Genomic DNA, 26,852 nt, shown 5'->3' with positions numbered 1-26,852 from the left:
GGGTGGAGCTACCCAAGACCACAGGAACCCACACCTTGCATCAGCATGACCTCAATGTGAGACATGTAGTCAAAGAAGATGATTTTAGAGCTTTAAGATTTGACTCTCCTCCTGGATTTCAGACTTGCGTGGGTCCTGTAGCCCCTTTGTTTTGGCCAATTTCCCCCATTTGGAATGGGTGTATTTACCTAATGCCTGTACCCCCATTGTATCTAGGAGGTAGCCAACTTGCTTTTGATTTTACAGGCTTATGGGCAGAAGGGACTTGTCTTGTCTCAGATGAGACTTTGAACTGTGGTCTTTTGGTTAATGCTGAAATGAATTAAGACTTTGAGGGACGGTTGGGAAGGCATGTTTGGTTTTGAAATGTGAAGACAAGACATTTGGGAAGGGCTGGAGTGGAATGACATGGTTTGGCTGTGTCTCCACCCAAATCTCAAATCATAGCTCCCATAATTCCCACATGTCATGGAAGGGACCTGGTGGGAGACAACTGAATCATGGGGACAGGTGTTTCTCTTGCTGCTCTCATTAGTGAATAAGTCTCACAAGATCTGATGGTTTTATAAAGGGGAGTTCCCCTGAATATGCTCTTCTTGCCTGCCACCATGTAATGTGTGACTTTGCTCCTCATTCACATTCCACCATGATTGTGAGGCCTCTCCAGCCATGTGGAACTGTCAATTAAACCTCTTTCTTTTACATATTACTCAGTCTCAGATATGTCTTTAGTAGCAGCATGAGAACAGACTAATACAGGAACCCTTTAGTTAAATATTTCAAAACATAGATGATTGGGATGAGGCAAAGGAGACAATTTCTACAAAAGTCAATATGTGCAAAACAGCAACATTTTGCAAGCAATTTTGCATTTTTCTTAGACATGCATATACAGAAATCCTGTCCTTCCCTTCCAGTGTAGACTGGGACATTTATGTCCCTTTAGTAACTGACTGCAGCACAATTGAGGCCTGCTTAACTTTCATTATATCAATGTAAAGGAGGGTAGGCTAAAAAGCTTCTTAACAGAAAAAGACTTTGTGAAGATAGTAATTGCTGGAATGAAATTCCAGCTTGACATCTGTTCCAGATTCACCTGCAGCTGTTGCTTACCTATTTAGAGGCAGCTGGTAACATGGCAAAGCACAAGATGTGTGAGACAAAGAGCTAAAAGAGCTGAATCTCTCCATGCCATCTACTGATTATAAATATGAGGTTTACAGAAATTCATACTTGACCAAAGTCACATTATTAAGTGCCAGAGTCAATACTAGAATGCAGGCCTTCTGGCTCTAAATGGGTGACTTTTCACTACATTTGTTATGGACACTGTACTTTTGTTAATTAATCTAAGATGTCATTAGTTGGTGGGGGTTTTTCCAGTTTGTAAATAACAGCTTTATTGAGATAATTCATAGACCATAAAATGTGCACTTGTAAAGTGTACAATTCAGTGGGTTTTTGTATATTCAGAATTATAAAACTGTCACAACACTCTAATTTAAGAACATTTTCATCACTCCATAAAGAAAACCCGGGAGGGGTACAGTGGCTCACACCTATAATCCTAGGACTTTGGGAGGCCAAGGTGGGAGGGTCACTTGAGCTCAGGAGTTCAAGACCAGCCTAGGCAATGTAGTAGAACCCCGTTTCTACAAAAAGTTAAAAAATTAGCCAGGCGTGTTGGTGCATTCCTGTGGTCCCATCTACTCAAGAGACTGAGGTGGGAGAATTGCTTAATCCAGGAGGTTGAGGCTGCAGTAAGCTGTGTTCACTGCACTCTAGCCTGGGTGACAGAGTGAGACCCTATCTCAATTTTAAAAAAGAGAAAAGAAAGAAAGAAAACTTATTCATTAACAGTCTCCATTCGCTCCTTTCTCCAGCTCCTGGAAAAATGTAATATATCTGTAAAATGGAAAATTATTTAGCCTTAAAAAGGAAGGAAATTCTAACACATACTACAACATGAATAACTTTTTTTTTTTTTTTTTTTTTGAGACAGAGTCTCTGTCACCAGGCTGGAGTGCAGTGGTGTGATCTCGGCTCACTGCAACCTCCGCCTCCTGGGTTCAAGCAATTCTCCTGCCTCAGCCTCCCAAGTAGCTGGGACTACAGACATGCCCTACCCTGCCCAGCTAACTTTTCTGTTTTTGTAGAGACAGGCTTTCACCAAGTTGGCCAGGCTGGTCTCGAACTTCTGACCTCTAGGGATCCACCTGCCTCGGCCTCCTACAGTGCTGGGATTACAGGTGTGAGCCACTGTGCCTGGCCTAATCTTGAAAACATTATGGTAAGTAAAAAAACCAGTCACATATTGCATGAATTTATTTATGTAAAATGCCTATCCATTCGCTTTTAAAAAATTGTGGCAAAATACACCTAAGAAAATTTACTATAACATCTTAACCATTTTTAACTGTACAGTTCAGTGTTGTTAAGTACATTCACATTGCTCTTCCACCACCACTAACCATCTCCAACCTTTTTCATCATTCTAAACTGAAACTCTATACCCATTAAACACTAAGTCCTCATTTCCTTCCCCCCACCCCCCCTCCAGCAAGCCACCATTCTACTTTCTATCTTGATGAATTTGACTCTCTAGGTACTTCATATAAGTGGAATCACAGAGTATTTGTCCTTCCGTGACTGGCTTATTTCACTTATCCTAATGTCATTAAGGTTCATCCATGTTGTAGCATGTATCAGAATTTCATTCCTTTTCCTGGCTAAATAATATTTCATTATATGCATGTATCACATTTTATTTATCCAATCGCTCTCAGTGGATACTGGTGTTGATTCTACGTTTTGGCTCTTGCAAATGATACTTCTATGATTATGAGTGTACAAATTCACAAATATCTCTTAGACCCTGATTTCTCTTCTCCTGAGTATACACCCAGGATTGGAATTGTTGGGTCATATGGTAATTCTGTTTTTCATTTCTTGGATGGACTGCCGTGGTAGTTTTTAAGCAGTCATAGGAGCTTAGAGTAAATGAATGCCTCAATCCTATCTATCATTTGCATGCATGCAGGCAAAATCTACCTGAACACAGTTGAATCCCAGGCTCCAGAACAGTAAGATTAGAAACAAATGATCTACTCCCCAACAATAGTGCTGCTTTTCAAAAGCCCTCAAGTTAATGAAATGTCTCATTTTTTAAATTCAGTGACTAAAACTGATTTCCATCTCAGTCTATTATCTGTTAACTTTAAGGAAAATGTTAGATAGAGTATTACTTTACTTTCCACACATAGGCCTAAAAGTCAAACTTTCCTCCATGCTTACGCAGAGCCTGCCCACCAATGTTCAGAGGAAAAGCCCATTTACGAATGGGTGGTTTTTGTGTGTGGCCCAAACAGTGTGCTAGACACTGAATTTTTGTCAGAGAGGATTCCATTTGCATCCCCTAATGGTTTAGTTGCAGTCATGCCTCAAGGCATAAGAATAGACTGGATTTTGTATCACTTTATTTTTCTGACTCATGAGGGAAAAAGAAGATTGAAGCTGTTTCTGATTTGGAAAGAGGGAGAGAAGTGCTACTCATTCTCCCTTTACCCTCAAGTGCTTTCCTTTTTTTCCCCTCCTAAATGTCACTTTCCCTGAAAAAAAATAAAGTGTTCACAGCCTTAAATTCCTCAATTCATCACTAACATTTTCTTTGCAGAAGTAATGGAAAAACCAGAGATGATTCTATCAGCATCAGTGCCCTGCAGGGAGGACATTCGGCAACAGTGTTCCTGCATTAGGAGACACACTTCAAGGCTGGGCCCTAAGAGAGGCTCTATTCTAAAAAACCAGGTAAGCTGGGCATGGTGGCAGGTGCCTGTCATCTCAGCTCTTCAGGAGGTTGAGGCAGGGTTGTCCCTTGAAGACAGGAGTTCGAAGCTACAGTAAGCTATAATCGTGCCTGTGAACAACCACTGCACTCCAGCCTGGGCACTGTGGTGAGACCCCATCTCTAAATAATAATAATAATAATAATAATAATAATAATAATCCAGGTGAATGTTTTCCATAAAAAGTGATCTCCCTCTTAACGAAAGTCTTACTAAGCCACCTCAGAAGTACTGTGACTCAAATTCCAAGCCAACAAAGCAAATAATCTTAAGTATATTTTTTAAACTTAAAGTTAGCCTCAATCAGGTAGTTTGTGAATCACTGATTTTCTTACTAAAGAGAAATCAATCTGATCCTCCCTTCCATTTATGTAGAGGGATGTGTGTGGTCTCAAGAGTGATGGATTAGAGAACACCAAGGAAAACGTCTGTCACCTTATCCTTTCTGATGGAAGAAACTACTTTGTCCATGTGGATGGAAGGCCATGAAGAACTTCCCTCTGCCATTACTAACTGAGTCCCCATTGTATGAATTGACTATGTGAAGGCCACTAGAGGCCAGGCCCCTGGTGCCATCGTGTGTGCATTAGCTTCAAACCATCATCACAATGACTGAACCGTGAGCCCACAAAGCTCTGTCTGCTATAGGCACAAGCCCTGACTTCCCTCTGCAGTGACTCACAGCCTTTTCACCTTTGTCAACCCAAGAATCTACCAGAGTTAATCCCTTCGTTTTCTCCATCCCTATTTACTTCAGTAGCTTCAAGAAGGCCAGATCAGGTCTCTTCTCTCTAACATTCAGCCCCATGTGGCTCTGTTAATCCTGTAATAATCTGGCCTGATCTTTCTTCCTCCTGTCAGCAGGGTCCCCCTCTCTGTTCCCTCTGGAACTCACATCTGTCATCAACAAAAATCCCCCATAGCCTCAATCTCATCTTGCTGGAACTCTAACCTGGCTTTCCCCTGGGGACACTACTTTCCCTACAGTTCCCTCAGGTGGTGACTCTTTTTGTCTCCTAAAACTGGGCACAGAAGTCATAGCTATTCTCTATGCCCTTCCTTGCCACTTCCAGGACATGCTTTCACCTCTTCCCTAAACCTCTCAACTCCTTCAAATCTCATGCTTTTGTGAATTCTACCCACCATGCACGCATCCCTGTTGCAGTCACCAAGGACTCCCAGATCACTCTTCATCAGTCTTTAAAGATTTTTGCTCTTGGTTCATTGTCACATCATCTCAATATCACTGAGCTAATTCTTCCATGAAGGTGAGTTTCAGGCCCTTAGCTAGCTCTTTGAAATCTCTTCAGCTATCTTTGCCATTTATTCTCTGAAAATGTCATCCAACCTTATGGCTTTAAATACTATCTACTGAGGTCCCCCAAATTTGCATCTTCAGCCCCTGTCTCTCCCCCAGGCTCCAGATTTATATACCCAACTGGATACTGAAACTCTTCACTTGGATATCTAATAGAATCTCAAACTTAACATCAAAAAAATAACTATTTATTTATTTGAGCTATGCCCTTCCCACCAAACCTGCCCTTTCTTACAAAGTGGCAACTCCAGTCTACTAGCTAGTCAGGCCCCAAATGTTGGAGTGTCTTAAGTGCTTTCCATCACATTCCACATCTAATATTAAATTCCATTGTCACCACCTTCAAAATATTTGCAAAACCTTATTGCTTTGTACCACTTCCTTGGATACCATCAGCTCCATCAAAGATGACAGCCATTGGCTTCCTAACTAACTTGGCTTTCCCAGCCTATTGTCCACCTAGAAGCCTGAGTGATCTTTCTAAAATGCAAGCCAGATCATCACTCTCTTCTGCTAGAAACCCTCCAATGGCTCTCCAGCTCCCTTTTTCCAAAAGCTTTACCCTGGTCTGCAAGAACTCAACTGACCTGAGCCCCAGATACCCCTTGGCCTTCCCTGTGACCCCTCCACCTCCACCCCAGGCTCACTATGCTCCAGCCTCCCTAGCCCTGTTATGGCTCCTCCCATACCCCAGGCATACTCTTGCCTCAGGGCCTTTGTACTCATAGTTTCTCTGTCTGGAACATTTCCCCCTGCAAATATCCACTTGATTCCCTCCCTCACTTCACTTAGGTCTCTGTTCAACTGTCACCTCCTCTGAGAGGCCTTCCCTGGTCCTCAATTTAAAATTGCACATCTATGCTATGAGTAGTTTTCCCTTTATCCTTTTTTTTTTTCCCCACAGCACTTACCCACATGTGATGCATTATATACTGTCTTTATTTATTTGTCATTAGCTCCTCCCACTAGAACCAAAGATCTAGTTTTACCCTAACATTTAGCTTTATGAAAGCATGATTTTATCTATTCATCACTCTATATCCCAGCAACCCATGCCCTCACTAGGTATTTCTTAATTGAAGTAAATCATTCAAATGCTGTAAATGCAGGAAATACTTTTATTCTCTTGCTTTCATGATGTTTTCCCCAGAAACCAGCACCAACTTCAATAGAAATTATCTCTGTTAACATTTCCAAAAGAACCACTTAATATCTCCAATACATATTGAGCACCTATTGCACACCAGACATTATCCTAGGTGCTGGGGGCAGAGTATTAAACAAAACAAATATCCTGTGTTCCTGGATCTTCTGGAAGGGGAGACTGAATAAATATGCACATAATTAAAATATATGGAATGGACAATAATCTCAAGTGCTAAAAAGAAAAAGTAAAGTAGGCATATATAAGATATCAGGGGTTGAAGAAATTGGAATTCCAAGTAAGGTGGCCAGGCAATGGCTCAAAAAGAAGATACTTTTTGAAGGAAAGGGAGGACGGCAAAGTGAGGAAGCAAAGAAGTTGTCAGCATAAATTGCATATTCTAGGACTAGGAAGGAAGCCAGTGTGACTGGTGCAGAGAGAACAAGAGAGAGAGTGAAAAGTGATGAAAGTTAGAGAGGTAAAGAGGCCAGATCATATAGGAACTTAAAGGCAAGCGTTAGCAACTTGTCTTTTAGCCTTAGTAAGGAAGAAGCCACTGGAAGGTGTTGAGAAGATAAATGACATTACTTGCCTTAAGGTTTTCAGGATGACTCTGGCTATTGTGCTGAGAATAGATTGCAGAGGGTGTGGGCAGAAGAGAGCAAGGCTAGTACACTAATCTAGATGGGAGCTGAGTGGCTTGGGCAGATGGTGAGAAGTGGTCTCCTTCTAGATATACTTTAAAGGTAGAGCTGCCAGATTTTGCAGATAGACTGAATGTGGGTTATGAGAAAAGTAAGAGAGTTAAAGATGCCACCAAAGTGATTGGCCTGAGCAAGTGGAGAAAGGTGATATCTTAAATTGAGCTGGTGAAGGTTGCAGGAAAAGGTGACCGGGGAGGAAAAATCAGTTTTGACTATGTTTAGACTAAGGTGCTTATTGTGTATGTATCCAATTAATGTGTCAAGTAACAATTAAATATGTGATTCTGGAGAAGACATTTTTGGACATCAAGTCTAGATTGAGTCTTTAAATTGTTTTTTATCATTGTAATAAAAAGAATTGGAAGCAGCCTGTATCAGTGAAAATAATACAGAAATTTCAAGCAGAAATGAATTATTCCAAGGAGTTAGAAGCTCACACAATTATTGACAAAATGGATGCCAGGAAAGATTTTCAGGAAATCCAGAAATGCAGTGATCATTGAGAAGCACTACTGATGATCACCTCTATTTTCTTGATGAGGTAGGATGCAAGGTAACATGCTGAGGATAAGAGGGGTAAAGAGGGTTGTCGGTAGGGTTTTTGAGGAAGTAGTAAAAGACACACTTGGTCATCAAAAAAATGTCTCTGCTGAGCCTGTTCACGATTTCTCAAACAAATAGCCAGGATTGTGACATAATGGGATTTCATGCTGTTCTCCCGCTCTGGTGCAACTCTGTGAACATTTAAAGTAGCTCTGTTTAAAAGCTCTTTTAGGAGCACAGCTACACACTAGCAGACAATAAGAGATGCAAGCAGAATTCAACTCTGAACTTGTAAAATGCAGATTTTCAACCCACCCTAGAGATTCTAATTCATTAGGTTTGGGGTGAGGTCCAGGAATTTTTCGTAAGTATCACAGATGATTTTGCACACTGTGATAAACACTGCTCTGAGTGGCTTCCAAACAGAAGCTGTTATAGGAACAGCTGCTAAGAATTAGGGGTGCCTTTGGTTGGCAGTGGGAGCCACTGTCACCTAAAAGCAGCCTTTGAAAGCAATAAGTTGCTCAGAGAGAAAAAGTCTTATTATAACAGAATGCTGAAGATTTCTGTCATTCGTTACTCTAGAATGAATCACCCTTAAGTAAGAAGAAGCTCAAGGCCTACTGTCTACCCTAATAGCTGAAGAAGTAGAGATTTCTGGTCTTTCTTTTTTTTTTTTAAATTCTCAATGAAGATAAGAAATAGCAACTCTCACTGGAAAATTTCTCAGGTTAAGCTTATAAACTCTAGCCTTTGAATCATTTACAAATTTTAAAATAATAACCTGGCACTCAGATATCTAGCCAGGGCTATGTGTCCAAAAGAAACTTTAAAAACATTAAGTTTTTCCAGGGCTAGTATTAACTTTCAACTGTATTTAGCCAAATAGGAGATGTGGGCAGAGATGATCATAAGGTACTTTGAATCTTCAATTAAATACCAAACAGATCAACTTCATGTGATAGTTGCAGATTTTTTTCTTAATGTGTCTGATATCATTTTTGACCCTAGATCAACCTTGTCCAACCCATGACTCAGGACAGCTTTGAATGCAGTTCAACACAAATTCGTAAACTTTCTTAAAACATTTTGAGATTTTTTTGCCACTTTTTTCTAGCTCATCAGCTATCATTAGTGTTAGTGTATTCTGCATGTAGCCCAAGACAATTCTTCTTCTTCCAGTGTGGCCCAGGGAAGCCAAAAGATTGGACATCCCTACCCTAGAGGATTGTTTAATCAAGGTGTAACTGTGCTAACATTAAGAAAAAGTTTCAACCATTTATGTAAAACTAGTATGTCAGAATACAGTTGGTATGTTTTCCTAAAAAAAATTTTTAAATTCTGCTTATTACCAGCAACCACTTAACAGCCCATATCATTTAACTCAATGAATTAAATTAATCCCATGAAATAAAATGTGAGATAGGGATGATATCTGAATTCATTTTTATTCATGGCTAGAGACTATGAAGATTCTTTTGACAAGCCCTTAAAAATCTTGAGGGTGATGTTAAAAACTTCAATGTTCAAGTGCTGATTCAATCTGGAGGTGGGGGTAGGGACCTCCTGATTTGACACAGTCAATTCTATACAGAGAACATGAGAATACAAAACCCCCAAGCCATACAAAGGCTGCTGGAGTGTTCACATGCTCATTACCTGAATTTTCTAATGCTGAACAACTGAGGGATATGAATATGCAAAGCTCATAGACTCTGCCCAGCATCAGCCTCTTTCAGCCTCTCCTTTTTCTGAAAAGGAAGTCACAGTGCCTCTGGCTTTTGAAGCTCTGTGTTCTGAATTCCCAAAGCAAGCAGGAGAAGAGAGAAGAGAGAGTGTAGGTTTTTATGTGCTTGTTTGTTTTTATAGCAAAAACTAAATTTTCCTTTTCCAGAGTATGTGCTTTCAGATCAATATCAGAATTTAGCCAGTGACTCCTCATGCATTTGCCTCCCAGAGTTAGCACACATGGTTTTCCCAGAGGCAAAACAAGAGAAATCTCATTGGCTCAGCATCCTGAACTGTCTCAAGTGAGTTGCAAGTTCTTGTAGTTTTATTCTGTTTCTCTGTGTGTGCTTTTTATGATACATAGTAAGTGTACACTTTATGGGATACATGTGATATTTTGATACATGCGTATAATGTGTAATGATCAAGTCAAGGTAATTGGGATACTCATCACTTTAAACATTTATCATTTCTTTCTGTTGGAAACATTCCAAATCTTCTGGTCTAGCTATTTTGAAATATACAAAATATTATTAACTCTAGTCACCCTACTGTGCTATTGAACACTAGAACACTAGAATCTTCTATCTGACTGTATTTTTGTACACATTTACCGACCTTTCTCTGTCCTCATCCTCCCACTTACCCTTCCCCAACTCTGATAACTGCCATTCTACTCTCTACCTCCATGAGATCTACATTTTTTAAGTTCCTATGTATGAATGAGAACATGAGATAGTTGTCTTTCTGTGCCTGGCTTAGTTCACTTAACACAATGTCCTCCAAGTTCATCCATGTTACTGCAGATGACAGGATTTCATTCTTTTTTATGGCTGAATAATATTCTACTGTGTATATATACCACAGTTTCTTTATCCATTCATCCACTGATGCACAGTTAGGTTGATTCCATATCTTGGCTATTGTGAAGAGTACTGCAGCTACCATGGGAGTACAGATATCTCTTTGACATACTGATTTTTTCCTTTTAGATATATCTATGTGCTTTTAAAATCCGTTATTTGCACGTTATATATTTCTATAACTCTATGCTCAAGATTTGTTAAAAGTCCCAGTCCTTTCTAACAATTCATGCTTGTTTGTCCATTCTATCAAACATTAATTTTGTGCAAGAGTGACTAGTTCAGATAAGGATATCTCCTAAGTGTACCAGTATCCTTTACATTTTACCAAATGGAAGACACACTGCCTTCTCTCATAGTCCACCTGTAACCTCCTTTCCTTCCCTTTTCCACTCTGTGCTCAACAGCAAACAGCAACCAAACTATCTTGGGCCAACAATACCATCTACTGGTCATGGCGATAAACTACTAAAACTGCTTTAGCATATTCACAATCCATGTTCTCCCATTTATTCTATAATCAAAACCCAATAAATTATCTTGGAAATTTTTCAGCAAGTGAAAACTATATACACTCAGGCCATCTCAGTCTCCGAAAGAAGCCCCAATTCACCACTCATTGTTGTAAATCACATTCTTGTACAACTCTGTCCATGAACCAATCTCATACCCTTTCCCACAATACACTCTTTCAGCGTGTTCCTTGGAGTTCACTGTGGGTCATTAGCAAAATTTCCTATAGCCTTGAAGTAGTCTCTACATCACCTTTGTCTCTCTATTCTAAATGAAACCTGATCTTTTTGCAGCTATGAATAGTCACCGCCAGTTTCAGCTTATCCTCCTTTCCTTCTCCCTAAACATCCTTGCTTCCTCTGAAGTTCAGCCATGAGTCACCTCACTTCTCCATATGTCCAATCATCTACAGACTTCATAGCCACTTTGCATTCTTCCTTGAAGATTCTCATGCCCTACCCACTGTCATCTCCCCAACAGCATTCTTCTCCTAATTCTTGGTGATTTCAACATCATTGAAAAGATCCTTACAATAATCTAGCCTCTCAGGCTCTTGGTGTTCTCTCCTGCCATCATCTTGTCCTCTGCATCACTCCAGCCACCTGCTTTTTTGGTTGCACTCTAGACCTTACTATTATCAATCACTGCACCCCCTTTCATAATGTCAATTTCAGATGTCAAATACTCCCACCACTACCTCACGTCTCCATCTTATTCTGATCATTTTCAAGTCACACAATGAACATGTATCTATTGACCTTAGCATCTATTTCTCACTTCCTTATATCTGCATTTACCTCTATCCTCAATTAAGATTCAACAGTTCAACATGATAACCATTACCTTATATAATCTCAATTCCCTTATCCTTCTCTTCCACCATCAAATTTACTTTTTCTTAGTTAACTCCCAGCTTCCACCTATTCCTTCTTTTTTCTGATCTGTTGAAAATGGCTGGAAAAAAAAAAACAGTTATGCTAACAGATTTACTTCAGTTCCTAATTGTCAACCTCAAGTGGGCCTTCACTGTTGCCAGGGAATTTCACTGCCTTTGAATATTCACTTTCATCTCTTATTCTCCTAAACAACTATTTTATACCCTTCTTTTCTCTTTGAACCTACAGCGCTTTGCCAATTATTCTCACTCTAATTCTCTTTATTCTCACTGTAACGACTTTGCTCTTCATTTTACTAAGAAAATAGAGATAATTAGAAGGAACTTCCTCAAGCTTCCATCACCAGATACACACTTTCCTCTATGCCCTGCATCTTGTCTTCCCTTTTATTACATTAAATAGATAATCTCTGTTCCTATCTAAATATAATTCCACCTATAAAATGGATCTTGTCTTCTAAGAGCATCTTTCTGGAAGTTATGTGTCTTATCTGTATCATAGTTTCCTCTCTGACTGGATCATTTTGGTCTTTAAAAATAAACCCTTGCCAGGCACAGTGGCTCATACCTGTAATCCCAGCACTTTGGGAGGCCAAGGTGGGAGAATCGCTTGATTTTAGGAGTTCAAGACCAGCCTGAGCAACATTGGGAGACCCTGTCTGTATAACAAATTTTTAAAAATTAGCCAAGCATGGCGGCTTGTGCCTGCAGTCCCAGCTACTCAGGAGGCTGAGCGGGGGGGGATTGCTCGAGCCTGGGAGGTGGAGGCTGCAGTGAGCCGTGATGGTGCCACTGCATTCTAGCCTGGGCAACAGAGTGAGATCCTGTCTCTAAAATAAAATAAAATTAAAAAACCCAAACTCTAACTTGACTGCACATGCCCTTCTAGGTACTACCTGATTTCTCTGCTCCCTATCACAGCAAAAACCTTCAAAATGGCGGGCTACATTTTCTGTCTGTACTTCTCCTAGTATTTCCTGAAGCAAGCTCAAGAGGCTTGTATGCACTCAAAGATTAACAGTGATATCCATGTTGCCAAGCTAATGGTTTTTCCTTAGTTCTCGTCTTCCTTCATTATCAGAGGCATTTGTGTCACTTTTGATCATTCCCTTTCTTAAAAACCCTTCCTTGCTTGGCTGGCTTGCTTGCCTGCCTGCCTTCCTTCCTTCCTTCCTTCCTTCCTTCCTTCCTTCCTTCCTTCTCTCTCTCTCTCTCTCTTCTCTCTCTCTCTCTCTCTCTCTCTCTCTCTCTCTCTTTCTTTCTTTCTTTCTTTCTTTCTTTCTTTCTTTCTTTTTTGCCTTCCTGGGTCTCCCATCATTCCTCCTGCCATATCCTTGCTGGTTCCTCTTCATATTCCAGACCTCTACACTTGAGAGTGCCAAAATGTTCAATCCTCAGATCTCGCCTTTATCACTCTTCAGGTGATCTCACTTAATCTTCAGACTTTAAATGCCACCTACATGCAGATAATTTCAAATTTCTATCTATAGCCCAGGCCTCTTCTTTGAATTCTGAACTCATATAATCAACTTCCTACTTGGTATTGCCATATGGAGGACTGACATGCATCTCAAATTTAACGTGCCCAAAACTGAACTCACGGTTCCACCCCTCACATATGTTCCTTTCCCTGTTTTTGCTCATAACAGTAAATGACAACTTCTTTCTCTCAGCTTCTTGAGTCCAAGATCTTGAGTCATCCTTGACTCCCTCTCTCTGTTTTCTTGCTTTTTGTTGTGGACATTTTTAAACACAGATGAAAGTAGAGTGAACGTTGACCGCACTTTTGTTTTTTGCTTACACTCCACATCTGATCCATCAACAAGTCCTACTTGTTCTACTTTCAAAGAAAACACAGACCACTTCCCAGCAGCACTCATCGTTATGACTCTCTTGGAGCCACCACTGCTTCTCATCTGAACTACTGTAAGAGACTCCTAACTGTTCTACTGACTTCTGCCCATGCTTCTATGTTTTCTTTTATTTTTTTATTTCTTTACACAGAGGATGCCTTTTCTTAGGCTGTGAAGACCAAGGGAAAGCGTGAACGCAATCACTCACTACACAAATTACGCAGTCAAGTTTCCCACATACGGGGAATTCATGGGGATCAGCACATCCAGAGTGCAATGGAAAAACCTGGCCCTTGGAAAACCACTTTCGTGAACATGGTATCTCCCCTGCCAGATAAGTATGCTTTTGTGTTTTCAATGGAGCAATTGGAATTTTCTTGCAAGATTATACCACAGCTCTACTCAAAGCCCTCTTCTCACCTTCCTCAGAGTGGAACTCTAAAGTTCTTATTAGAGCTGCACCCTCCACTACCTAGTCACTGCCACATGTCTTACCGCTTCCTTCTCATGCCTTGCTCCCCCAGCCTGGCCTCCTTTGTGCTCTAACTCACTAATCATGTCTAGCTTCAGGATCTTTGCACTTCACGTTTCCTCTACTTGGAATGCCATTCTTCACATCTCTGCTCAAATGTAACCTTGTCAACAAGTTCTTCCCTGACCACTTTACAGATTAGCATCTTTCCTTCTGCCCAGTCACTTGTATCTCTATTTAAATTTTTTTTTCTTCATTTAACTTATCTCTATTAACAATATTTATTTGTTTGCTTGCTTGCTTTTTGAGAGAGGGTCTCACTCTGTCACCCAGGCTGGAGTGCAGTGGCATGATCTCAGTTCACTGCAACCTCCGCCTCCCTGGCTCAAGCGATTCTCCCACCTCAGGCCCCTCAGTAGCTGGGACTACAGACGCATGCCACCACACCTGGATAATTTTTGTGTTTTTTGTGGAGATGGGGTTTTGCCATGTTGCCCAGGTTGGTCTCGAATTCTGGGGCTCAAGCAATCCTCCCACCTGGGCCTCCCAAAGTGCTGGGATTACAGGCAGGAGCCACTGCGCCTAGCTATTTGTTGTTTTATATTTCTCCCCAACTAGAATGTAAGCTCCATGAAAGTAAGAACTTCATCTGTTTTGTTCATTGTTTTTTTTTCCCCCCAGTGTTTTGAATAGTGCTTGGTGTATAATAGGAACTTAATGAATATTTGCCAAACAAATCTTTTTTCTTTCTCTATTCTTCCAACTGTTGCATCGTTAGCCAAAAGAATCTCTTCTCTCTCTCTCTCTCTCTCTCTCTCTCTCTCTCTCTCTCTCTCTCTCTCTCTCTCTCATTCTGGTCCCATTTATTCTTCCTTGTTTCTCTCTCTTTCATTACTTCTGTTAGCATCTCTGAGTCCCAAAGGAAGTAATGTAATCTGGGGCTGAAAATAAACACCTTCAGAGCCCAAGTGGGCCAGGCATGTATTAAGCAGCAGGGTGCAAAGCCACAGGGGGTGGCGGAGTGTGTCGTCTTACTCCAAGCTATTCACATTTTTTAAAGTTAAACAATCCACCTGTCCAGTGAGCTTGAGCCTGCAGGTCATAAGTTTGCTATCCTTGTCCTCATCACAGCCAGGAAGCCCAAGAATCGTGGTAGTGCTACACAGTTCTTATATGGAGGACATTTTCTTAAATTTTAAAATTAAATTTGACAAACTACAAATGCACGGTAGCCTGCTTCACAATTTCCTCAAGTTTGTCTTCAATGCTTCATCCATATTAAATTAAACCTACTTTCTTCAAGTTCTAGCATTTGAGGTGTTTTCTTGAATATTTCACTCTTTTCTTTGTGTTATGACTAATATAAAATTGCCTACTAATTTTCATAGTGAGTTTTATATCTTAGTATTTAGTACACAGTATTTTATAGATCCTTTATAAGGCTTCGGGCCCCCAATGCAACCATCTAGTGACGAAGCAAATGGGATTAAATGAACTGTGATCAGTGTTTATTTTTCCTAAACAAGGCAGACCAAAATATGTGTGCAGCTTTTGAAAAGATAGGCCTCAAGAAAAAAACAAATCATGTCTGAAAATCCTCTGCTTAAAGCTCCTTTATTTCAAAACTGTGCTTGTTTCTATGTTTCCTTAGAAGAATAGAGAAACAATTGGCCCTCAGTGGTCCCCAGCAGGTAAATTGTGTTGGATGTTTACACAGGGCTACAATTTCCATCCTAATTAAGTACTAAAGTGAATCAGGACCCACCCCATGACCCTACCTTTTTATGTTCTCCCCTCCAAATCATTATCCAGTTATGCAAAGGAGTCATGAGCCACTCTCTGTGGTCCTTTCAAAGGCTGAGTCCTCTAAAGCAGGGGCCCCCCAACCCCTGGGCATATACCAGTACCCATCCATGGCCTGTTAGGAACTGGGCCAACAGCAGAAGGAACATTGCCACATAAGCTCCGCCTCCTGTCAGATCAGTGGCGGCGTTAGATTCTCGCAGGAGCATGAAGTCTGTTGTGAACTGCACATGCGAGGGATCTGGATTGCATGCTTCTTGTGAGAATCTAGCGCTTGACGATCTGAATGGAACAGTTTCATCCCCAAACTATCCCATCTCCCCGCCCATGGAAACATTGTCTTCCATGAAACCGGTTCCTGGTGCCAAAAAGGTTGCGGACCGCCACTCTAAAGGCCCTGGACCATTCCGACAAGGGAAGACTCTCATCATCAGGCCAAAGAAAGAGGCAGTGTGAGTCCTATCTGCTTACCCTCCTACCTGCTTACTCTCATATCTACTTACTCTTGAGTATTGCATTTGATAGGGAATAAAGGTCAGAGCTCTTCTTGCCCAGTAATCTCTGTTTCACTGAAATTTTAAGAAACCATGTATACTCTACCCTGCTTAATAATACTTGCCTGACCCCAAATAGCTGTGTTTGCATTCGGCCTCTGATTTTCAACAGTTTTCATTGGAAGATGGGTTTTAAGCAGCTAGTTAATGAATGTACTTTTGAAACATAATTTAAACATAAATGAAAATACCACTTCTTCTCAAGATCAAATGCAACAATAGAATTTTCTGGTCAGATCGGGTCACTATAAATGAAAGGGAGGGGAATTGAGCACATGTTTAGATGTTACCAGCCTTGGCAGCCCTCCAAGATAATCAAGACTTCCAGAATATGTGGACTTTTTCCCTCAATGGCATGATTTAATGTTGGAGACAAAGACATTTTACAGAATTAACCAGATAATACTCAGACTGGGTCATAGAGAGAGTTTTATAAGCAAGTCACACCAAAATGGACCCTGAAAAATAGGATTTATTTGCTAAGTTCTGAATAAGGAAATTGGCCCAGTTGTGAAATATTAATATATCAGAAACAAAACTCAGTTGATATTGGCTCTGGCTCCTGAGCTCAGCTGTAAGACTTTCTACATGTGAGCAGAGTTCTAATATGCAAACAGAAAAGTCAAACTATCAGGCTAAAAGGAAATTGTATCTTCTCAGAGGTCAAATTTGCTGAAACTTCTGAATAAGGTATAGAAGGGCAAGAGTACCAAAGACCCTGGTGAAATCAGAACTATGTCCCCTGAAGCCAGTGACTGAGTGGGAAAATAATTTCATATCCTCATGGCCAGATTTTAAGTGCAGAAAGCAATATAGTGTGGCAAAAATATGGGACATAAATTTAATAAAATGAGTTTTATGAGATGGGGCACTGCAGAGCTTCCCTAATTAAACTTTATCCTCACATTCGGGCAATTTTCTTCTTTTTGAGAGCAGTCTATCCTTTATTTCTTAACTTCCTGTCACTCTTTTTATTGGTAAAGCAATTATTTTTCTAAAATCAGTGGACAGAGCTCATAAAGTGACCTTGTTTGCCCACGTTCTGCATTGCTGAGAGATAAAAAGAATAAATATACACTTTTGGAAGAGAAATGAATCACTCAACTATTCCCCATCATAGTAGCCTGTGCCCATCATTATAACTTTAAACAAACTAGGTTATCTGCATGAAGATTGGGAAAATATCCTTTTTTAAATGTAGGAAAATAGTGTTTGCTTTTGGAGACATTATATCAAGTAGGTTTTAGATTAAAATAGTAACTTACTGGCCAGACGCAGTGCCTCATGCCTGTAATCCCAGCACTTTGGGAGGCCGAAGCGAGTGGATCACCTGAGGTCAGGAGTTTGAGACCAGCCTGGCCAACATGGTGAAACCCATCTTTACTAAAAATACAAAAATTAGCTGGGCATGGTGGTGCATGCCCGTAGTCCCAGCTACTTAGGAGGCTGAAGCAGGAGAATTGCTTGAACCCGGGAGACAGAGGCTGCAGTGAGCCGAGATCACACACTGCACTCCAGCCTGGGTGACAGAGCAAACTCCATCTCAAAAAAAGTTAAAAAAAAAAAAAAAAAGTAACTCATAGGAGCAAAGGAAGACTTCCTCAGAGGTCCTTAAATATATTCTCTTATGTCAGAAAACTGTAACTAAATTGGTCACAACTGCTAAAACTATTTCATGAAAGCATCTCAAAGTGATTTGCTAAAATTGTTACCTGTAAATATGTCTGCAGGGAAAATAAACTTGTTATACAAGTCACTACAAACTTCTACTATAAAAAAAGTATATCAAGTTGCATCATCCAATTACCCTTTCAGCTACCGAAAAGTCAACCAGTTGTATAATGAGCATTATATACCAGAGAAAATACTACTGCCGAATAGTCCTTTCATAATTTAAGGCAAAACCCACACAAAAAGATCTTAGTTACAAATATTTATTCACAAATTACTTGCTTTATTAAATAGATTTAACTTTTGACTAAATAGATGGGTAGAGAGAGAGAAAGAGAGACAGAGAAGAGATACTTAGGAGGAAGTTAAGAATAATGAGCTCTAGTTCCTTCAAAAATAGTTTGTGTTGTCATTTCTAAGAGGGGATGGAACAGGTAATACATTAGGTAGTTTTGCTTTTTTTCAAGATGAAGACCCTAAACTATGAGTGTAGTGATATACCATACCACATTTTTTCAAGTCAAGATTGCTCAAGACATCATTGCATTCTACCTGCTGAAATGTTATAAAGAAATGCCCAATGGTATAGACAGCAGCTCCAGATTATTTTCTTTGAAAAAATGATGCTTCTCATCTGTTATCCACCAGATGCCATGCCGAATACAGTTGTTATAGGGAGACCACAAGAACTTCAAAGCTACTTGTTCAAGATGGATTCATGAAAGTCTCTATAACATTATCTTGCTTCCATTGATTATTTTTTATGAAAATCCAATCTTTCCATGGATTCTGTCCTCCTGAAGCATGTGGGGAGCTATGTAGAAAGACAGTGGGTATAAGGGTAGATATAAAAGTGGGTGGTAGATGGAGAAAAAGAACCTGATGAAATGGAGTCTCTTCATAACCACTACAGTTTTTCTCCTAGAAATGAAAAGCTTGGAATACAAATATAAGTAGATTATTTGCTTTGGGCTATGTTAAATAGAACCTAAATAAAATGATGCCAGGTGTTGATTCAATCAGTGTCTTTTAGCATCACAATATAGGCTTTCTTAATTTCCAAAAGCAGAATAGGAAAATTCAAAAAGCAAGCCAGTGTTCAGGAATATTTTACTTCTTATTTTAATAAACCTTTGTTTATGCCTAGAGGTGCCATTAAATTTCCAGACAGACATTAATATACAGCTCACTAGGGACTGATGTATATGCAGTGATTATTGCTGGGTGTTTCACTTGGGGCTCACTCACTCATATACACAGCTACTGGACAGATTTTTTTCAAAGTTTGTGCTTCATTTATACCCCAAGATTGTTCTTCTACTTCAATGGAGATGAATAGCTATTTATGATGTGGATCTAATAATCACAATGGCAAACTTTTAAAAATATTTAATGAATCTTTAGAAAATCTTTCTGTGGTTACAGTACAGAATAATTTAACTTTTGTTTAATTTGAAGAAGTGACTGAAAATAGGGTGGTTAATACTGAATAGTATGTTTTGCTCTATTCTCGTCACAGCTCAAAACTTGGCATAGACTCTAAGGGTAAGGGACTGGGTGGATATGGGAAGATAACCAAGGAGGCACCAATTTCCACCTGTGCAGATAGGTGCCAATTATTATGAACTTCAAGAAATCAATCCAAACATTGCTGTGAAACCTGAGCCTGAATGGGTTTGGTATGTTAACTCTAATTATAATAATTAGATTATAAATAATTCATCACGTATCAGTACAATGAGTTAATGGCATTATATTTCTTTGATGGGTGCTCTTGATTTTTTTTTCAGCATTTAAAAAACAAGAATGCTGCCAAGGAGCTGAGATTCATGGCTTTAAATCTTTTTTTAAAGTTTATAACACAAATCAGAACATAGAAATGCTATTCAATGATTTAAAATGCATTTTTATACTGCTTTCAGGTGCTGGAAGCAAAGATCACAGCAGTGTGGTGAAAGTCAGAAAGCAATGCTGGCAAAATTGAGCCATTTTTCTCTGCTAAATGGAATGCAGAGAACATTCTTAACTCTAAGAACTGGTGGAACTAAGTGAGTAACTTCTTACTGTGGCTCTCAGGAGCTATTGATGATAGTTCTATTTGGTTGCCTGGCATAGTTTTGGAAACATGGTTATTAAAGCCCTGTTTCACTCACTTTTAAAATACAGATGACAAGATCAATGAGCCAGGTAAAACTTGAGTAATGACTGAGTTTTTTCTAGCATCAAGAGTAATGCAGTAAGTTTGTTGTAGTTGCCCTAATTATGTATATATGTGTAAACACTAAAAATAAGTTATTGGATAACATGCAAAAGAGATATGTGAACTATTTATCTCTTTTGAGGATGCAATTCTGGCCATATCAATTAAGATTACAAGCACACACAGACTTTCCCCTGGCAATCCCATAAAGATAAAATTATCAGCACTTAAGGGTACGTGTGCAAGGATGTTTGCCATAGCTTTGTTCATAGTGACAAAAACGAGACACAGCAAGAATGCTCCTCACTCAGTATATAGATAAGCAAACTATGATTCAGCTAATGTTATGCATCCAATAAAGAGAATGTGTTATATCTTTATTAGTTGATTTGGAGGGGTTTTTACACTAGGTGTTCAAGTGACCAAAACAGCTTTCTAATTTATTTTATAGTTGTGGTGAGGAGGGATAGGTAAGAGAGGGAGAGGAAAGGGACAGACAATTTAACAAAATAGTTAAAAAGTATTCTTAATGAAATACATGTAAAATATTACCCCATTTATTCAACATTGTATATCTAAGTATTCACATGTATGTCCAAAGAAATGTATTAAAGGATAGTTACCAACAATAGTGGTTATCTTGGGTGATTTTTAGTTTCTTATTTATATATATTTTTTGTTTGGGTTGATTACTTTACAACAGCATATTTTATTTGTATAATGAGATTTTAAAAATTAAAGAATCAATAAAACAATGTTTTAATGTTACAAACATTTAAGAAAAAACTTAACAAATCTGTAAAATACAGAATATATAAACAAATTTATGAAAGGTCAAAAAGCAAGCTATGTTTTCAAATATAATATATATTGCAGATAAGTTAGGAAAATTTTTTTAAGTTTGGCAGTTTTAAAAAATTATAGAAAGCATTTGACATGCTGATATATAATGGCCTAAGTACAAAAAAAGACAATTTGCAAACCCTAATCCTGTTCAAGGGCCCTTAAACCCACCTAGAATATCTATCCCAATTGGACATTCAGGCTTTGAAATGTGGGGCTTTGATAGAACAAGTCAGAAAGTGCAGCAGAACCCGTTCCTCCTGGGGCAGGAATTGACATCTCCTGCTTCTTCCAAGAACTCAAAGCATGCAATCCCAAGATTTCCAACATGTCCAATAAAGAATAGATTAGGATACAACTGATTTTTCATTTTGGCCATCTAAACATCTGTATGTATCACAACACAGTAGATCTGCCTCAGTTTTGAATATGGGGAAATTAATATCTTGGTTGCCATCTATAGAAATACCAATAATATCTACCATTTGCTGATCATTGAGGATGTATGAGGTAAGTGCTTTCTATGCATCATCTAATTTAATGTTTCAACAATAGGTAGGTAATATTATCTTCGCATGGCTGGTGCCCTCATTTCATTCAGATTTCAAATGGTGGCACCTCAAAGAGGCCTTCTGCAGTCACCCAGTCTAAACTGGAATACCTTACACCAGGGTAGTAGTACCAGATGCCTGGTAGTCCTATACTAGAGCCTCAGAATCTGTCTAGAACTTCTGAGGCACTCAGTAAATAATTTGTTGAATAAAAGAATTATTTTTACTTCTCAAATAACATAAGGTCATTGAGATGGTTGACTTGGCTGGGTTAAGGGATACCCAGATCGCTGGTAAACAAGATTTTCTGGATATATCTGTGAGGATGTTTCTGGAAGAGATTAGCATTTGAATCCATAGACTGAATGAAGAAGAGTCAAGGTGGCAAGCATCATCCAAGCAGTGAAGGGTCTGAATAGAATAAAAAGGTAGAGGAAGAGGGAATTCACCCTCTTTTCTTGAGAAGACATCCATCTTCTCCTATCCTTGGACATGATTCTCAGGCCTTCAAACTCAGACTGGATTAAATTACACCACCAGCTTTCCTGGTTTTCCAGCTTGCAGATAGCCAAATGTGGGACTTTTCAGGCTCCCTAATCACATGAGCCAATTCTCATAATAAATCCCCTCTCATGCACCTACATGTTTCCAGCTCGTTCTGTTTCTCTGGAGAACCCTTACTAATAGAGTCATGAGCCTCAGCTTCCTCGTTTGTTTCATTTATTATTTCATTTATTCATTCAACAAATACTCATTAAGTACCAACTATATTTCAGGCCTGTTCTAGGCCTTCAGAATGTGCCAGGGAAGAAAGAGACAAAGTTCTTGTGTCCTTGGAGCTTGCTTTTCAGTCATTACAATATTTTTTCCACATAGTTTTCACTGGTTGTCAGAAAAGTAATAACAAAAGTAAACACTGTAAATTTCCTTCTATGAAACTTAAAAATGTAAATATGCTCCTGTCAGAATGATAAAAATCAGGCAAATTCTTTACATTTCACATTTGTAATTATTTAATTGCTGACTTGAGTAGTCTTAGCGACAGAGGTAAAACAGACATTACAAATGAATGATAGAAATGACTAATAAAATCATTGTCCTTATTTAAGGTAATGATAAAGAAATCAAAGCAGAATTAATTCAGAAATTTTTTCCTATTTGTTGGTTGCATCAATAAATTTTTTTTTAATTTTATTTTTTTATTTTTTAATTTATTTATTATTTATTTTTTTATTATACTTTAAGTTCTAGGGTACATGTGCATGATGTTTATATCATGTATAACTCCCAATGCAATCCCTCCCTCCTCCCCCTCCCCATGATAGGCCCCAGTGTGTGATGTTCCCCTTCCCGAGTCCAAGTGATCTCATTGTTCAGTTCCCACCTATGAGTGAGAACATGCGGTGTTTGGTTTTCTCTTCTTGTGATAGTTTGCTAAGAATGATGGTTTCCAGCTGCATCCATGTCCCTACAAAGGACGCAAACTCATCCTTTTTTATGGCTGCATAGTATTCCATGGTGTATATGTGCCACATTTTCTTAATCCAGTCTGTCACAGATGGACATTTGGGTTGATTCCAAGTCTTTGCTATTGTGAATAGTGCCGCAATAAACATACGTGTGCATGTGTCTTTGTAGTAGAGTAATTTATAATCCTTTGGGTATATACCCAGTAGTGGGATGGCTGGGTCATATGGTACATCTAGTTCTAGATCCTTGAGGAATCGCCATACTGTTTTCCATAATGGTTGAACTAGTTTACAATCCCACCAACAGTGTAAAAGTGTTCCTATTTCTCCACATCCTCTCCAACACCTGTTGTTTCCTGACTTCTTAATGATTGCCATTCTAACTGGTGTGAGATGGTATCTCATTGTGGTTTTGATTTGCATTTCTCTGATGGCCAGTGATGATGAGCATTTTTTCATGTGTCTGTTGGCGGTATGGATGTCTTCTTTTGAGAAATGTCTGTTCATATCCTTCCCCACTTTTTGATGGGGTTGTTTGTTTTTTTCTTGTATATTGTTTGAGTTCTTTGTAGATTCTGGATATTAGCCCTTTGTCAGATGAGTAGGTTGCAAAAATTTTCTCCCATTCTGTAGGTTGCCTGTTCACTCTGATGGTAGTTTCTTTAGCTGTGCAAAAGCTCTTTAGTTTAATTAGATCCCAAGTGTCAATTTTTGCTTTTGCTGCCGTTGCTTTTGGTGTTTTAGACATGAAGTCCTTGCCCATGCCTATGTCCTGAATGGTACTACCTAGATTTTCTTCTAGGGTTTTTATGGTATTAGGTCTAACATTTAAGTCTCTAATCCATCTTGAATTAATTTTCGTATAAGGGGTAAGGAAAGGATCCAGTTTCAGCTTTCTACTTATGGCTAGCCAATTTTCCCAGCACCATTTATTAAATAGGGAATCCTTTCCCCATTTCTTCTTTCTCTCAGGTTTGTCAAAGATCAGATGGCTGTAGATGTGTGGTATTATTTCTGAGGACTCTGTTCTGTTCCATTGGTCTATATCTCTGTTTTGGTACCAGTACCATGCTGTTTTGGTTACTGTAGCCTTGTAGTATAGTTTGAAGTCAGGTAGCGTGACGCCTCCAGCTTTGTCCTTTTGACTTAGGATTGTCTTGGCAATGCGGGCTCTTTTTGGTTCCATATGAACTTTAAAGCCGTTTTTTCCAATTCTGTGAAGAAAGTCATTGGTAGCTTGATGGGGATGGCATTGAATCTATAAATCACCTTGGGCAGTATGGCCATTTTCACGATATTGATTCTTCCTATCCATGAGCATGGTATGTTCTTCCATTTGTTTGTGTCCTCTTTGATTTCACTGAGCAGTGGTTTGTAGTTCTCCTTGAAGAGGTCCTTTACATCCCTTGTAAGCTGGATTCCTAGGTATTTTATTCTCTTTGAAGCAATTGTGAATGGAAGTTCATTCCTGATTTGGCTCTCTGCTTGTCTGTTACTGGTGTATAAGAATGCTTGTGATTTTTGCACACTAATTTTGTATCCTGAGACTTTGCTGAAGTTGCTTATCAGCTTAAGGAGATTTTGGGCTGAGACGATGGGGTTTTCTAAATATACAATCATGTCATCTGCAAACAGGGACAATTTGACTTCTTCTTTTCCTAACTGGATACCCTGGATTTCTTTCTCTTGCCTGATTGCCCTAGCCAGAACTTCCAACACTATGTTGAATAGGAGTGGTGAGAGAGGGCATCCCTGTCTTGTGCCAGTTTTCAAAGGGAATTTTTCCAGTTTTTGCCCATTCAGTATGATATTAGCTGTGGGTTTGTCATAAATAGCTCTTATGATTTTGAGGTACGTTCCATCAATACCGAATTTATTGAGCGTTTTTAGCATAAAGGGCTGTTGAATTTTGTCAAAGGCCTTTTCTGCATCTATTGAGATAATCATGTGGTTCTTGTCTTTGGTTCTGTTTATATGCTGGATTACGCTTATTGATTTGTGAATGTTGAACTAGCCTTGCATCCCAGGGATGAAGCCCACTTGATCATGGTGGATAAGCTTTTTGATGTGCTGCTGAATCCGGTTTGCCAGTATTTTATTGAGGATTTTTGCATCCATGTTCATCAGGGATATTGGTCTAAAATTCTCTTTTTTTGTTGTGTCTCTGCCAGGCTTTGGTATCAGGATGATGTTGGCCTCATAAAAAGAGTTAGGGAGGATTCCCTCTTTTTCTATTGATTGAAATAGTTTCAGAAGGAATGGTACCAGCTCCTCCTTGTACCTCTGGTAGAATTCAGCTGTGAATCCATCTGGTCCTGGACTTTTTTTGGTGGGTAGGCTATTAATTGTTGCCTCAATTTCAGAGCCTGCTATTGGTCTATTCAGGGATTCAACTTCTTCCTGGTTTAGTCTTGGAAGAGTGTAAGTGTCCAGGAAATTATCCATTTCTTCTAGATTTTCTAGTTGATTTGCGGAGAGGCATTTATAGTATTCTCTGGTGGTTTTTTGTATTTCTGTGGGGTCGGTGGTGATATCCCCTTTATCATTTTTTATTGTGTCTATTTGATTCCTCTCTCTTTTCTTCTTTATTAGTCTAGCTAGCGGTCTGTCAATTTTGTTGATCTTTTCAAAAAACCAACTCCTGGATTCATTGATTTTTTGGAGGGTTTTTTGTGTCTCTATCTCCTTCAGTTCTGCTCTGATCTTAGTTATTTCTTGCCTTCTGCTAGCTTTTGAATGTGTTTGCTCTTGCCTCTCTAGTTCTTTTAATTGTGATGTTAGAGTGTCCATTTTAGATCTCTCCTGCTTTCTCTTGTGGGCATTTAGTGCTATAAATTTCCCTCTACACACTGCTTTAAATGTGTCCCAGAGATTCTGGTATGTTGTATCTTTGTTCTCACTGGTTTCAAAGAACATCTTTATTTCTGCTTTCATTTCATTTGTACCCAGTAGTCATTCAGGAGCAGGTTGTTCAGTTTCCATGTAGTTGAGCGGTTTTGATTGAGTTTCTTAGTCCTGAGTTCTAGTTTGATTGCACTGTGGTCTGAGAGACAGTTTGTTATAATTTCTGTTCTTTGACATTTGCTGAGGAGTGCTTTACTTCCAATTATGTGGTCAATTTTGGAATAAGTGCGATGTGGTGCTGAGAAGAATGTATATTCTGTTGATTTGGGGTGGAGAGTTCTATAGATGTCTATTAGGTCCGCTTGGTGCAGAGATGAGTTCAATTCCTGGATATCCTTGTTAACTTTCTGTCTCGTTGATCTGTCTAATGTTGACAGTGGAGTGTTGAAGTCTCCCATTATTATTGTATGGGAGTCTAAGTCTCTTTGTAGGTCTCTAAGGACTTGCTTTATGAATCTGGGTGCTCCTGTATTGGGTGCATATATATTTAGGAGAGTTAGCTCTTCCTGTTGAATTGATCCCTTTACCATTATGTAATGCCCTTCTTTGTCTCTTTTGAGCTTTGATGGTTTAAAGTCTGTTTTATCAGAGACTAGGATTGCAACCCCTGCTTTTTTTTGTTCTCCATTTGCTTGGTAGATCTTCCTCCATCCCTTTATTTTGAGCCTATGTATGTCTCTGCATGTGAGATGGGTCTCCTGAATACAGCAGACTGATGGGTCTTGACTCTTTATCCAGTTTGCCAGTCTGTGTCTTTTAATTGGAGCATTTAGTCCATTGACATTTAAGGCTAATATTGTTATGTGTGAACTTGATCCTGTCATTATGATATTAATTGGTTATTTTGCTCGTTAGTTGATGCAGTTTCTTCCTAGCCTCGATGGTCTTTACATTTTGGCATGTTTTTGCAATGGCTGGTACCGGTTGTTCCTTTCCATGTTTAGGGCTTCCTTCAGGGTCTCTTGTAAGGCAGGCCTGG

General features: G+C 39.2%; 1 long non-coding RNA gene and 1 other non-coding gene across 2 annotated transcripts in view; both read right to left on the bottom strand.

The window, feature by feature from the left end:
* Window positions 1-26,852, bottom strand: part of LOC117085994 — a 72,098-nt gene that overhangs the window by 7,008 nt on the left and 38,238 nt on the right. The gene's annotated exons all lie outside the window — the stretch shown is intronic.
* Window positions 13,586-13,748, bottom strand: LOC117086513. Its single transcript, XR_004438411.1, has one exon. It is a non-coding gene; the product is annotated as a U1 spliceosomal RNA (small nuclear RNA).

The sequence above is a fragment of the Trachypithecus francoisi genome, unplaced genomic scaffold (assembly GCF_009764315.1).
Source record: "Trachypithecus francoisi isolate TF-2019V2 unplaced genomic scaffold, Tfra_2.0 Lachesis_group1, whole genome shotgun sequence".
In the NCBI taxonomy this organism is placed as follows: domain Eukaryota; kingdom Metazoa; phylum Chordata; class Mammalia; order Primates; family Cercopithecidae; genus Trachypithecus; species Trachypithecus francoisi.
This window is presented reverse-complemented; position numbering and strand designations above follow the sequence as displayed.